Source organism: Cygnus atratus, chromosome 1, assembly GCF_013377495.2.
Source record: "Cygnus atratus isolate AKBS03 ecotype Queensland, Australia chromosome 1, CAtr_DNAZoo_HiC_assembly, whole genome shotgun sequence".
NCBI lineage: Eukaryota > Metazoa > Chordata > Aves > Anseriformes > Anatidae > Cygnus > Cygnus atratus.
The window spans coordinates 38,572,064-38,587,930 of NC_066362.1; the positions used below are offsets into that span (position 1 = coordinate 38,572,064).

Sequence of the window (15,867 nt, forward strand, 5' to 3'; positions counted from 1 at the left end):
CACCTTCCCAGAAGACCCAGGTGTATCTGTGCAGATGACATGCTGTGACCAGTACTTCCATGTGGCACTCTGGGGCCCCTTTCTTTGCTTCTGTATCCCATCAGTGGACAATACCTCGTGGAGAAGGCAGGGAAGAGGAGTATATCAGATGGTACCAGGTGGCCTCCAACATTTCTGGCAGGGCACTGGCTTAGGAACTCGGTAAGTTCTGACTGAGCTGGTTGACTTGAGCTGAAGATTTTTTATTTATAGCTTTCTATTTAAAGCTGTAGGCCAGCTTGCTGCTCTGAGGAGCCACACCAGGATTCTTCCTTCCTAACTGGGGTGGCAGAAAGAGAATTAAATATCCATGGATCAGACATCACATTGTGAACGTGGCTGTGGTCTAGAAAGAAATGTAACTTTTTTCTCAAAACAAAAGAGCACCACATATTCTGATTGCCATTATTTATTTTTAAGAATTTATAAGTTACAATGTAAAACCATCAAATATTTGCTTTTCTCTTCCACTGTCAATTTGATGTTTCCATCAGTACTGAATGTTTTTCATTTTCTTCCCCTTTTCTCTCATTTTTTCACACTAATGGGATTGTCAAGCCTTGATGCATCAACTGAGACCTGCTCTCAGCATACAGCTGAGCTTTAATTCAGCTGCAAGTATTATAGGAGTCTTCAGTTTCAATGACCCTGTCTACCCCGGCATTCTCAAAAAGCAAAACCTTCTCTTTGCTTCTTCTTGAATTAGACATCATGAGTGGTTACAAAACTTATCCAGCTTTGTCACTGAAACAGGGAAATGTCTTGAGAATGGAGAGAGAGACATCCCACAGGTCTGAGCACCGTTCCTTCTGCATCCCAGGCTGGTCGCAGCACACGTGGGCCATACAGCAGAGGAGAGCTGGTGTGGAGCTATGAAGCTGTCACTACACTGAAAGCCGACATCCTAGTCTGAGGATTCCGGTTAAGTGAGGAGTTGTTGCTGAAATAGGAAGGCTGTCGTGAGGGTCCCCTGAGATCCATCAGGATGGAATAGAGAGTGAGAAACTGCTTGTCTCAGTCAATGACCTCGAGTTATGGGGATTATGCTAGCTGTTGTTACTGAACAAAGCTAACAGGCGTAAAATCAAAATGCACTCACTTAAGTATACTTGAACCAGGCATCAGATCACATTAACACCGATGTTGTTAAACAGCATGTTAAAAGCTCACTGATAAAGACACATAAATGAAACGTCCAGAAAAATATCCAGCTTTGGATGAAATAGAAGAGGCTTAAAGAGGCTATAAGGAGGTAATGTCTACCTAATAAATTCTTTTAGATTTAATAGGACTAGGTGGCTAGGCCTAGCACTGTGGTTCATCATATTCAGGGAGAATAAAATGAGGTGAAACTCCATTATCTTCAGGACAGTCACAGTTCCTTCCACCAGACCTGAATTTGGACCACCGCGCCCTACAATAAGTAGTCATAAAAGGCTGCACAGTCTTCGTGTCTCCGTAACAGCTCCTGTCCTCAGTGCTTCAGAGGGAAGCCTGACGAGCACAGTGCTCACCCTGTCACTCTGGACTCAGCCTGCTTGGAAAGCTCACCTGGCCTTACAGCTGGAGATTTCAGGACCCTCTCAGGATGCATCCCAGCACATCTTATTTCCTGAGATCAGCCACACCATGACCTCGCACTGGTGGGATCTCTGCAAGTTGCACAGAGAGCTGATGGTTGCCCACACTCCAGGTAGGAGCCCTCAGGATGTGCTCTGAAGCCCAGCACATACCTGGGTACTGCCCAGGCAGGCTGCCAGCCGGGCACCAGCTCCAGGGCTACTTGCAAAGGGTGGGAAGGAATTTGTCTTTAAGCCTCATCTCAGGGTGCTTCCTATGTAGCAAAATGGATTGTGACCATTCATCCAACAAACAAACAAACAAACAACCCAAGAAGTATCTGGGGAAGAAAAAGCTCATGTTTCTTTATAAGAACTTTGCCTTCCTATCCACTGAAGGAATTTGCTTCTTAAGTGCTGGTGTTAGTGTGAAGCTTTGTTTCTTGCCAATTACAATGCAAATTAGGTAAAAGTAACAAAGACTGCCTTTTTCCACATCAAGCAGCACAAGAGAGTGCATTTGTTTCTTCCTTTCAAGAGAAAATTTAGCAATCCAAAATCTGGCACTTTAGGAACAGGATTTCTAACTGAATCAGTGAAAGATAGCTTCTAGAAAAGCCAGATGGGACCCCATGAGCACCTACTTTAGAGCAAGCAGCAAATCACGAACGTGCTCTGTGCTATCATTACCCCCTTGTTTGTACTGGAGTCTTAAAAACATCGAGTGGGAGTGGACCAGCCTGGATGCATCAAGTTCCACATCCTGTGGCCAACTCTGGATGCTTATGGAAAGCAATATGAACAGGACAAGAACGTACTCTTTTTTTTCCAAGTTCTTTCTGACAAGATCCAGGCTAGTTTACACCAACTCAGCCCAGAAAGGCAACAGGTCTCCTCAGTTACATGAATATTATTATACAGTAACCCAGGCTGGCACTACTGAGATCTGGGATGAAAGCAAAGCTTGGAGGCATTATATTCGCAACACTGGCATGTGCTGAACTGCAGTGGAATTTAAGTCTCACCTGAGGGTCTGGTACAGAATTGTCTTTCTGCAAATTCTTACATATTAATTTTGTTGAAAAAGTTAGAGAAAGAAGAGGAAAAAGAAAAATAAGAGAAAAAAAATGAAAGAAAAGTTCCCTTTTGTCCTAACAGGAAAAAGTCCTAACTATTCCCATCAGTGAAAAGTTTCTAAAACATTATTAAAATGTTAATATTTTAACATTATGGTGCCATTCTGATGGCATGCCTAGGTACTGTGTAGACTAAAGTCCATAAAGATGGGTTTAGGATAGAAAATTGATGCTGGATGAACTGCAAATGCAACAACGCCTGTACAACAAACAATACAAACCTCCATTTAGAGAAACAGTCCTAGAATGGAAACCTGTCTGGCCAGGTACAGACCATAACTGCACAAACAGAACCAATATATATTCCAGCACCATCTGCAATAACACATGAAATTAACCTCCGTAAAGTCAATCCACAGAGTTAAATAAAATAAAGCATTAGCACCGATACACAAGGTATGCCTTACTGTGGTACTCTAGTTGCTCCTTTTGCTTTGGAAAAGAAGGGGCTGAAGCATCCCAGTCAGGCAGCACTGATCATTTACCCCATGCTCATCGCAGTGTTTACCATCTATTGCAGCCCGCTCCCCAAGGAGTTCACACTTTTGAATTTGCTGCCTCTGGTGGCAATAGTGACTTGCTGAGCCTAGAGGCGGGCACACTGGAGGACTCATTTCCCCAAGCAATTACTGATCTGGATATTGCTACTGTAGCGACAGTTTCTAGGTTTATCTGATCTAAGCAAAACAGGTAGTTTCAAGGGAAGGAGATTTCTGCTTGTAGTGGAAAAGATAACTGTCTTGGAAAGAGAGTTCCAGAAAAGAAAACTCAGCACAGAAAAACACCAAAGCCAATTGACACCTGAGATCCTACAGGGGCTTTTTGAGAAAGATTTGCATTTTAAAGAAAAAAAAAAAAAAAGAAACAGACCAACGTTATCTCAGATTCTGAAATAATATTTTTGTCTACTATTACAATTAGCCAAGTCAAGTTCTGTTCCTCAAGAAAAAATCAGAGATGCTTCCCTTTCTTATCTTTTCCTTCTCACCGGTGATGTCCTTTCTGCAATGAGCCTCAAAACCACCTTTCCCTTCCATGCATTGATTACTCCCCTCTAAACTCCTCCTGACCCCCCCACCACAGCAAATAGAAATCTAGAGAAAGTTTGAAAATCTTGAAAATATTTCCAAGGTCAGGGATCAATTACTGAAAAATTGTGAGGGGGAGTCTTGGCTATTCTACAAAAGCACAGTGAAAATCACCTGAAAGAGTAGAAAAATTACAGGCACATGTTTGGGTTTACAGGAACCAGTGAAAAGCATTGATAAATGCTCTACAAATCTCTTTCTCTTGCTCTGCCAGCATAACTGCCCTGACCTGGAACACGCTGCTGTGCAAGTCACGCATTTTCTAATGAGGAGACAGCGAGGCTGCAGAGCACGCTGATATGCCAAAAAGTCCCAGATTTCACATGTAGCCTGCAGAAATTTATGTGGCCTTGTCCAGAGAGCATTTGGGTGATGAGAAAAAGAACTCTAAATTGGTTCCATATAAATGCAAGAAAAAGTGGTAGGAATGGGATACTTTGATTGCTTCAGTCCTGATTACTCCAGGAAGTTCTGTAGAGTTGGACGCTGCCTTTCAAGATGTAACATTGTACAGCTTCACTCACATTTTTTTTTCCTACAGAAAGAAAACCATGCCTTTTATGGGCAATCTTTATTTAAAGTAAGCATAATATTTCCTGTATTTATGCATTTCTTATGTAGCCTTAAAGAACATTTTTGGCTCATGATTAATTTTTCATGAAAGCAAATAAACGTAAATAGTATGAGCTCCCTGAAAGAAATCACAGACAGAAGTAATACGTATTGGAAACGTAGGGGTAATCTCACTAGTTAACACAAATATATGGTCTCCCCCCATACTGATTTTCAAGTGCATGTGCAGTAAAATATGAGCAAATCCAAATCTATTTGTTTCATGCACTGCAATTAATCCATAGAACTTTTTACCACAGGAATTTGCTGAGGCCAATAGCTGAACAAGATGCAGAAAAAGAGCAGTATGTTTAGGTGGCTGTTGAAAGTCACCGATAGAACTGAAAACAGAGATACTACAAACCTTATTATACAGTTGAAGTCACACCTTTAACTATCAGAAACCAAGACGGATCCTAACTGAATGAAGAGACAAACTTCTCAGCCTGCTCTCAAAGCTCTGAGTGCTGGCCATCATACTGATGACTAGACACCAGGTTTCACCCGAGTCCTGTTTTGATCCACCCGTAGATCTCAGTTAGGGATGCTCCTGGAGGCCAGTGCATTAACAGAGGTGCTGCACCAGGCGTTGAAGCGAGGCCAGGGCACTCTGCCGGCATCCGCAGCTCGGACTGGCAGAGCTACTCGAGGTGGGTGGGTGATACCGCTGAAGTGGTTTGTCCCAGCTAGGTGACAGATTTACACTGCTCTCATGGAGACGAACCAGTGTCTCAGATGAGATCAGCTGATCCGATCGCTTCTGTAGGAAGCACCAAAACAAGAGCGAGGAGCCCTCCATCTGTGATGTCCGGCTTCTGTCCAAGATTCCCTCGGTGAGATTTTACATGCACTTGGGCAGTGAGTCAGTCAGCTGCAGAAAGAGCCTGTGACCTTCACGGATGATTGAAGTGAATGAGAATCCTTCAGCCTATTACGGATAAGGTTTGTTAATGCCTCTCTTCAAGAGGCACACTTTGATTTCTCTCAGTCCTATGTTCTGCATTAATCTCTGAGTTTGCTGTCTCCTAGCCAGTAAAAAGGGTCAGCTATTCCAGTGTCACAAGGTAATGTGGATTTACCGATCAGGTCTAATGTGAATACACAGCACAGTCTTCTATCTTTCTTCTGACAGAAATCTCAAGTTATTTCATTCCAGTTTCTGAGTCATGTGGGTCATTCCTGTACCAGACCTGACATAGTCAGTGGGGGTGACAAACAGAGAGCGTGTTAGGCTGTCCTCTCAATGCTCACTTTCTTCTTCTCTTTTACCTCTTTCCTGTGGCATCTTTAATGCATTAATTATTCGTTATATATTTGGAGGCCAGATTACGTACGGAGTCTCACGAGCAGCCAGTGTACTTATTGGTTGTATGAGATTACCATCTCAGAGCCCTCACTGAGATGGGGCTGTGGAATGATAATCTTATCCACAGCCCAGAATAACCTTATCCACAGCCCAGTAAAGTTAACGGGACTTTTTCTGAGTCAGGGGGTTGCAGAGTCCCGTATCCTAAATGTTCACTGGGATACGCACTTGTCATTGCTGAAGGGGTTTAAGAGGAGGGAAGGAAAGGCTGTGGTCTGTGGGACACAAGTTTGAAGCAGCTGCGTCATTACACAGTACCAGTCCCAGAAGCTCTCTGCCTGTGGGAACCCTTCAGAAGGGGGAAGGAGAGGGGCAGAAGGCTGCAGTAATGCTGTTGTACCCCACGGATGATTTTCTAGAGCTTCCTTGCAAGAGGGAACTTTCTGCTTTGCCACATGCTGGAACCCAGTACATAGTACCACAGGGTGCCTAGTGATGAAAGGAGCCAGTGTTCTCCTACGTATCATTCCTTTGTTAAAAAACTGGTCACATACTACATCTACTTCGGGAGTCCTAACCTGGAGCATTTGAAATTACCGCAAATTGATTACTAGGAGGAATGAGAGGCTGAAATTTCGCTGTGCCTCTAGCCTTAGCAAGGCTACCTCAGTTAATCTGCTTCAGTTCTATGTCTATAAAATGGGGATGATAGCATTTGACTGTCTCACAGAAGCCCTGTGAAACTAAGCATTTTATATACTGAAGAAGATGTGGGACAGATACGTAAGATGGAACTTCTCAACTTCTTTCACAGACTCCTTTAATGTTGCACACAAAAGTTAACTCCTGCCTCTGTTTAATTGTGTGCTGCATTTCTTCAAGGACTGGGATTTATTTCATCGCAAACTATTTCAGCGTTCCTAAAGTACCAGCTGAAGTACATTTCAAAGCTCTGATGACTTTATTGGTTTTTTCCTTCCTCCATCCACTTCTCCCTTCCCAGCTCCCTTCCATTCATTTACCCTGAGATTACATTAGACAGCTGAAAAGGCCAAGATGATGGAAGAGCACAAGACAATACACAAGGAGGTGGAAGCATGAAGAGAGCTGGAAGAGCTCAGTTGAACACCATTTCAACCTCTTTGTTCTTTGCGAGGCATATATAATGAGCTCCATAAAATTGTCGTATCTGTCCTTATTCAATATTACCAAAAAAAAAAAATAAAATCCTTCCATTACAAAAGAAATGCATAGTGCTATTATGTCCGGTACAACTTTTATGCACAGCATGATTGTACCAGTCACATCCTATTTCATCATCCCAAAGCCAGCTGTAATCTTCAGAACAAACAGACCCTTTGAGCACAGTGCTTTTTAATACATTTGTGGTTTTTTTTCCTGTCCAATTATTAAATCTCTAAGTAGAGCCTGCCTAAAGCTTGAAATTCCCAAGAATCAAAAATGACTCTCCTTACTCCTTTTGTAAAACCCTAATTTCAGATAGTTTTATGTTTCAAACAATTCTTAGTTACTGAAGTTTAAATTCCTGCTACAACTTCATAAAATGGTCCTCAATAGATTGAAATCCCTTCCAGAAAAATATCAGGCAAAACAAAACTTAGACAAAATCATCCTTCTTTTTATTTTCAGGATTTTAAATTTAGTTTGCAGCAGGCTGATTATTTAACCTTACATAATAATGGAGAACAAAACTGGAAACCTAAGACAATACAGCAACTTCCAATTTTTTCAGGAGCCAACGTGGCCAGAAGACTCCCACTGACTTACTCCCTTTAGTAACCTTTCTCTTTGCTTTGAAAATCAAAGACAGACTTCAGTACTGCGTAGATCTTAGCTTTCTCAGGCTTTTAATTTCAGACGCATTCTTTACTGATAGTTTCAGATGAGCAATATCTGCCTGAACACGCACAATGGGAATGTTGCAGAAAGAGGCAAGCACATTCCCTTTTTCTTTTTTTTTTTTAACATAATCATAGTTCTCTGCTCTTCCTGAGCATATGAAGATGAAAATTTGAAATACATCAGAAAAAAATATATATATTCTTAGGATTCATTTGGCTCAGCAGAAATTGAGATATTTACACGAAAGACTGTTCTTGTAAGATTCTGGACTGTGTGATTGCCTGTGTCCCAAGACAAGCTGGACTATTTGTCTACCACAGCCAAGATTTTCCAAGTATGAAGCAATTCTTTTGCCTCAGCTCTTGGGAAATCAGGATCCTGTTCTCTGGTCTGGAAACAAATGGCCAGCAGAAAGGCCTCCTTACTGTGACACAATTCGCCAGTATGTTTATCTGCTTTCAACCTTTTAGCTCACTGAATTTTGTTTATAGCTATTATCATGACCATAATCACACATAACTGGATTAAAATATACATGACTCTCTACCTACTACAGTACGATCCGAGCGCAGACAGTACAAGGCACCCAGGCGACTTCTGTCTTACATCCCTTTAATTATGAACTTGAGGCAAAATCAAGCAGAGCCTTTGGGGGGGGCGTGTTTTTTCTTGGACAAAACTTGCATCACTTTGGGTTTTACCCTGCCATGGGTTCATACGCCTGGCTATGTCTTTGTCTTAGTTTTGACAAAACCATTAATGATTGTGTGTGAATCCTATAAACTCAGAAGCTGGAGACCAGATGAAAAGACAATCTTGTGACCTTGGCAGCTCTCTCAGGATCTTTGAATTCGTGAAGCTGCTAATACCAAATGTATCCAGAAGCTATGATGTATAAATTTCCTTTCTCCTGAGCAGCCATACAGACAAAGCATTTTTCTCTCATGTCTAGTATTGAAAAGGGAAGGTATGGATTAAGGGAAAACACTAACTCCAAATCTTCAAAGGTTTAAGGAGAGATTTACCTGAATGATTCTTGCTAATGCTAATATCAATATAATATTTTTGATGAGCAGTTCCAGATTTGGGTTCACAGATTTAGAAACCCGAAAGCTATACTGTGTCCCAAAAGCCCTAACTAACACAAAACAAGTTTTCTGACTGAAGCACTAGGGAAGAAGATTTAGAAAATGGTGTTCAGTCTGATTTGAGGAACTTTTCTTTAGAGATGACTTCACCTGTGAGGTTAATGATGAAGAAGTTGTGATGCCTTCTATTATCAAATATTACTGCTCTAAAATTACTGGGAGGCAGAGACCAACTCATGGATCTTCAGCTTCTTTCTATTAGGTCAGAAGAGTAGCCTGTGTTCATTTTTTTATTTTTATTTTAAATAGGTAACACAACTGTAAAAGCCAACATCAGAAGATGTTTAGAATGGGAAAAAGGCAGTTTTATTCCTTTTATATTCATAACTGATGAGCCTTAAAAGAAAATTGTAAAAACTGTTTACATGCATTTCTCTCATTCTCACACATACACAAAACAAAAGCAAATGAGTGAAATTGAAAAACATTCCTTTGCATCCCCACTATCAGCTGATTTTTAGGATAACTGGTATCTGTAAGTCACTCTTACATTACAACACCTTCTTTACCATCCAAGAAGAATTAGGAATCTATCATTTTGAAGAGTGTAGGATTTGTTAGCTACAGTCATTTCATGGATGCTAGACAGCTCTTCCATGATTTATTTGTTAAAAAAGTGGCAAGATTTTCTTTAAATATAGAGACCAAATGAATGAATACAGTTGAAATCTTGAAGTCATTTTGCAAACTAATTAATTGCTTGTTTTGTACTTTGCTCACATTGCCCTTTAATCTCTTGCTTGCCCTGTGTTATTCCAAGAGTTCCGTCACATAAAAATGAATGGAAACTCCCTCAAGACACTTAAGTGATCCTAGTTATTCTTCTGGCTTGATTTCCTAACCTTTTCCACCCTTTTAAAATCAGAAAACAATGTTACAGCATTTAAAGTCTATTTTTTTTCTTTTTCATTCTTTCTTTCTTCATAGTTTTCTGATTTTGGTCACTGTGAGTGCTTCAGAGCCCTTTCTCAAGTCCAAACATTGTCCCCTGACCACCCTATCTTCATTCAGGAAAGTAGCTGAGCAGCAAAATAATTCATAATCCTTTCAGAAAGAAGTAGCAATTGTAAATTTGGTGGGTGAGGTTTCCTTTTCCTTTTTTTTGTTGCTTCTTCTTTTTTAACTATATTCTTTAAGCATGCAAAAAGCAATCTTCAAGGTTTCCCCAAGTGACCACCACCAGTGCAATCTGTGTTTGTGAGGTCCTGCTGTAAGGAGACAGTGAGTGCACCTTTTTCCACGTTTCCTGCCTCCTTCCTGCACTCTGGAGACTCATGAAAGCCTTGGTGGTTCTGCAGCTGCTGCTCTGTGTGAGAAGGAAGAGCAGCCTGGGAAGAAATACCCAGCTCCTCAGAAACTGGATATAGGGCTCAGATTCAGAGCATCCCTGTGTTACGTGTGTCACAGAGCAACAGGCCAAGTCTTAAAAATGATGGCAAAAGGGCTTGTAGACTCCCTAAAAGCCCAAGGCATCTATCTTATTTCTGAGAAAAACAGCAATCAGTTGAGAGACATGGTGATAAAAGTTAATAAAAGGATGTATGCCTTCTCTCTCAGCTGGTATACAGCTAAAATGTAGGACACCAATTTATCAGTGGAGGTGTGTCTACCTAAGTTCAGAAGCTTCACACAGGTAAAACAAAGCAAAAAGCTGCAAAGCCTCAAGAAAAGTGGAGGAATGATTTAAATTTGTAAGTTTATATGTCATACTTTTTTTTTTGACAGCAATATGCAAAGAAAGACAAGAATTTCACTGGAAAATGGCTATTGCTGTCTTTTTTATACAAAAGAGCTAATGACAGCAACTGTGGTTTTTTGTGTGTTTGTTTGTTTTAATTATTTTGAGAAAATATCTCAGTGATCTATCATTTACAAGGTGTTGTCCCATTTAGCTGTGATAAGACAGAAATCCATTTTACAAAGAGGGTCCTGGCCTGCAAATGCTTCTGGAAAGAAAATGCACTGACATCATCGCACCGAAATCTGTGTGATAGCGTGGGAGACGCAGGCTGCCCCGGGGCACCTCTGCCCCAGCACTGTAGCTACACAAGGACATGCCATGCCTGCCAAACTGCTGGCCACAACACAGCAGCGAAATTCAATGGATCCCATTAGTGTTGGGCTAAACACGCACTATACTCTCTAAGATTGCAGGCTGCAAGAGATTCATTCTTCACGTTGCCCTCAATTCCCATTCTCCTGCTGTATTTTCCCTTCTGTTTGTGCAGTGCTGGCAAATCATGCATTTGGACTCCTCTAAAGACAGAGAAGCCACAGGCTGTGCAGCAGTCTGATTATATACAGTACATCCATTTACCCACTCTCTTGGCAGCCTTACACAGCAGAGCCCATACCATACAACTCAACGTGAGGGTGCAGTCCCACTACAAGACCCAAAAGGATGGCATGACAGAGCACCAAAGGTGCACAGCAAAGAGCTTGGCCCCATTTCTACAGATAAAACAGGGCTGTTGTGGCTTTGCATACAGCAGCAACCTCAGCTTCTCCAGACCAAGGTGAATCTATTGTGCAAGTGCAACATGAGTGCTCCACAGACGTGCAGAAGCCAGCTCACAGCACTTCTGGACACCCAGAATCCATCTCTAGAGCTTGACCAAAGCATCAGGGCAATGTGTTACCTCAAAGAAAAGTGTAGTAGATGACTGTCAACATGGTCGATGATCGCCAAGGTCATGAGGGCTGGCAGGGCTCTTCCACAGTCTGTAGACTAACAGCTCCTCTGCCTTTTCTCTGAGTTATAACTAAAGACAACAAACTTGCCGTGCCAGCCTCATCATTAGATTTTGTCTGTGGTAGTGGAGCTCATGGGACTAGCTGAGACTAAGCTGAGCAAAAATAATAGATGATAAAATGGAACAACCCCATGCTGGCATGAACAAAGAAACATAAGATTAACTAAATGGCTGTTACAGCTTCTCATTTCTGTGATCTTTTTCCCATTAAACATAACACTGCCAGAAAACCTCTCAAAAATTAAATGACTGGAGGGGAAGGAGGAAAAAAATTATCAAGATGACCATTTTCTAAGGAAATCTGAGTATTTTAAGCAAAGCAAGCAGCAAGAGGAAACTAAAAATTCTTAACTAATCTCTGTCATTGTAGAAAAACATTTTCAAAATGTGATTTTTTTTCCGGTTGTGATTTTTCCACAAACTGGTACTGCAACAAATGAAAGAAATAATCTCAGTGAGGCTGAATGTCATACCTTGAGACCCTTTTGTCCTCAATTCTTTATCTACCTCTTGTCATAGGATACAAGAATATATGAGGGAGAGTTCTTAGTTCAGCTCCATAAATACATGCTATATATTTGCCATGTTAGACAAAACCTACTCGGTAAAATCCATCTTCTACGCACGAGCCATGTTTCCCTCTCATCAGTAGAGCTCACCACATTAAACAGACCCATGTCTGTCTCTCAGTCAACTTCTGGTATGTCCTGCTTTTCTGGGAGCTGATCAGCCACTGCTGCTAAGTTTGCATCCATGTGCACGACTTCAGGCATCTCATTTTCATCTGCCAGTGATCAGCCTTAATCAGGCATGCTTATAAGCCAGCTGAAAGGAAAGCAAATCCCGTTCACATGGTGCCAGTTATTTCTGCAAGTGCATAGCCAGCCCCAGGCCTCCTGAGGTGTGCTCCCCTGGAGAACGCTGCAGGTGGGCTGTGGGTCCTCTGCATCCTGCTGGGACAGGGGTGTACCAAAGGGATGCTTTTCCTCATCATTGCAACATTAAGTTGTATTATGCAAGTGTGGCAAAGAGCAGGGCCTGGTTCAACAGGATCTCACGAGCCTTCTGGAAGATTAAAGCAGCTCCTGCTGAATTATTTAATAGGCACTTCCAGAAAGGTATTTTAGGCAGCTGCAACACTGATCTAAAATAACCAGCAGCATTAACCACATTATTGTTACTTGTACTAACATCTTTCTGTCATGCTTACAGTAATTTTATTTCCTCCCTTACTATTACATACATTGTGTTACCTGGGTCAGGCAGGTATACCATGGTCCCGAATGGTGCCTCATCTGGTAAATACAGAACTGCTTGTACTCTTCCTAAACAATTTCAGACATGCAGTGAGGGTTTGTGTCATGCTGGGTGGCAGGGAGAGAAAGCATGTCAGGAGAAAGGACACCTCAGTAATAAATAATTCTCAGCTTACATTTGTAGGTGTTTCTATGTGGGCATAACAAGGGATTTAACAGTGGGGTCTGAAGAAACAGAACTGCATCAAGGCAAAGTTGTTGCCTTGCAAACATAAAGAAGAGCAGATGTCAGAAAGTGAAGATCTGGAGGCCAACCCAGAATTCTGGTCCACATACCCTGTTATCTTATCTTTCAGGTTTTGGGGTTATCCGTTGTAATTTATACTGAAAAACATTAGTGCTTTAACTCTAACAGAGGTCAGCGTTTCTATGATTTGCACAGATTTCGAAAAACAGAAACAGAGGACTTCTTATATATCACTTATGAAGATGACTGAATCTGAGTTTTTTTTAATGTACTTCATCATGTGTGCTGTTTTCTGTTTGAAGCGTGTACTATATATGATTAAAGACTTCTGTTTCATTAAGAACAATTTTTGCAGTTAATTGACATCATCACAATATGTTACCTAACTAATATCAAAACACAAGACAAGCATTTAAATTATTTGCATAATGTAAACGATGGAAACTTTGTCATGTCAGCTTGAATGCTTTTTTTTTTTAACCTAATATAATTTGAAAACATATTTATGACTCATCAGTTTTACAGTTAAACCACTTAGAGATTCTAAGCTGGAATCTTGCAACTGTGAAGTTCTTGAATTTCATTGTAATTCTGTATTCTGCCTTTTTTCCCTTAGTTGTCTTTTCCACTAATAATTCATATAAAGATTAGACACATCATAGGACGGCTCATCAATGAGAAAAATACATTCGCAAAAATGTTTTGCAAAATGCAATGAATAAATAAATAGTAATTTCTTTCCAGTTTGTAGGAGTCCAAATAAGCTCAAACTTCTATTTAAACAACCATTGTGCAATTTATGTTCACCAAAAATCAGTCTTCATTCGGTGACCCAAACATTTTTAATTTTAATAATTTTGAGATGACTTAATAAAAGAAAGAAGAATATAAATCCAGATAAGAAAGGTGATACGTTTTTCATTAAAAGATGTTTTTCACTAAACTGTTGTGAAGTTGCTATGTACTTATGGAAGATTACTCTTTGGATAGATGAGACTTTTTAAGGCCATATCCTTAAAGTATTTGAGCATTCCTGTGTATTCAAAATTCATGTACAATGAAACACATGGAAAGCTTTAGCTAGTAGCAGAACACACGGCTATTTGCTTTAGACAGAAGTATTACACCTGGATTTAGAGAGAAGCAGGAGTGCTGTTCTTATTTCAGAGCTGAAACAGTGGGAAGGTAGATGAGGAGAGCCGGTACTAAGAAGCAGGAAGAAAACTGGTTTAGAAACTTGGAAAAGTAGAAAGAGAACCAAGAGATCAGATTTCATGTTATCAATCCAGTTTTCCTCCCCCATGGGAATCCTACTCTCCTCTGTTCTTCCACCATGCAAATTTTGTTACATAAACTTGATGAAGGGGATAATTTCGCACCGTTAGTGATATCTGCACTTCTGTAGTGACACTAATTTTGTCTTTTTGGATAAGAATCCTCTCTCTACAAAAGGTTGTAAATCGGTGTTTCCTAAAGAGCCCGATAATGCATACAAGCTCAGGCTGGGACTGCCTGTCCATCTGCAGCGCAAAACTGGGTGCTGTTTGCTCTAAATTCTGCAAACAGTGACCGTGACAGTGGCAGTGCTACCCCAGCCTAAGGCACTTATCTCATATCCTACAGATCTGGAAAAGATAGTCTGTCCATGACAGCTCCAACCTGTAAATGTTCCTACTGAATAAGGCCACAATTAAATAGCCCCTTTAGGAGTGAGAAATACTTTGAGAGGTACAAACATGCTCTGGCCCTTTAGGAACGGCTGCTGCACTGCTTTCAAATCCAGAGAGTGCTGACAGCTAGACATTCCCAGTTTATGAAAATCCAAAGTGCTTCCTCATGAAGAAAACTGCAAAGCTTGTGAAAAGACAAGTCCTTTGTTTCATTATGTTTCTGTGAAGGCAGCTAATTTTTACCCCTTCAGATAACCATGTAAATACTGCAATGAAAAAAACAACAACAACAAAAACGACTTTATATGAGCTGCTGGCAACGGCTAAAGGAAGAAAAACTATTCAAGGATATCTAGGACAAGTAAATTTAATCATGATATTTTGCTTTTTGGTTTAAATATCCACAGAGATACCACACTGAAATGGTAAAATTTTTATAATGACAGACAAAAAAAAGAATTCACTTCTAGAGATTTTTTGAGGGATGAGAACTCAAGAGATGATACTAATATGATGCATACTGGGTATATTACATTCCAAAAGTAATCACATCGGATGTGAAAGAGAAAAGTAAAAAGGTAAGCCTGTACATACGCTGGAACTGATTACCCCTTTCAGGAAACTGCTCCTAGCTTTGTGCCAGTCAACATCCTTATTAGAGGTCTGTTGAGACACACAAAGTCATGCAGAAGCTTGAGGATAACTCAGAAGCAGAGAACATGTGCTAAACAATAAAGTAGGTCAGATGCCCTGGGTGATTCTCATGCCTCGATCAGCTAACCTCACCTGACCATCATTTACTTAGTATTGCCAAACTCGAGACAATACAAATCTTGGAAGAGAGTATGTAGTTCACCTGCAAAGAAATTCATTATTAGAAGGAGGGACTCAGAAAGTGAGTCAAGGTTCATATTTGCTCACCAAACAAACATATATTCCCTGGACACATGCGGGCTAAGGGTGAGTGAATACAAACAATCCCTGCTCAACCTCTGAACTGACTGGAAACTGTATAACCACGTCACAGAGGTGGTGGCATTTGGTTATTGCATCCTGGTAATCAACAGAGAGAACTGCACGCAGCCGGCCACCTTCTGCCCCTTTCAGTTCATTAAAGTCTTGCTGATGCTCGTGGTCAGGAGCATGACTATGGCCATGACCATGACCACACACATTCACACGCACGCAGC

General features: G+C 40.9%; 1 protein-coding gene across 1 annotated transcript in view; it reads right to left on the reverse strand.

Moving 5' to 3' along the window:
- PTPRR (protein tyrosine phosphatase receptor type R) overlaps nt 1–15,867 on the reverse strand; it is a 143,042-nt gene that overhangs the window by 71,918 nt on the left and 55,257 nt on the right. The gene's annotated exons all lie outside the window — the stretch shown is intronic.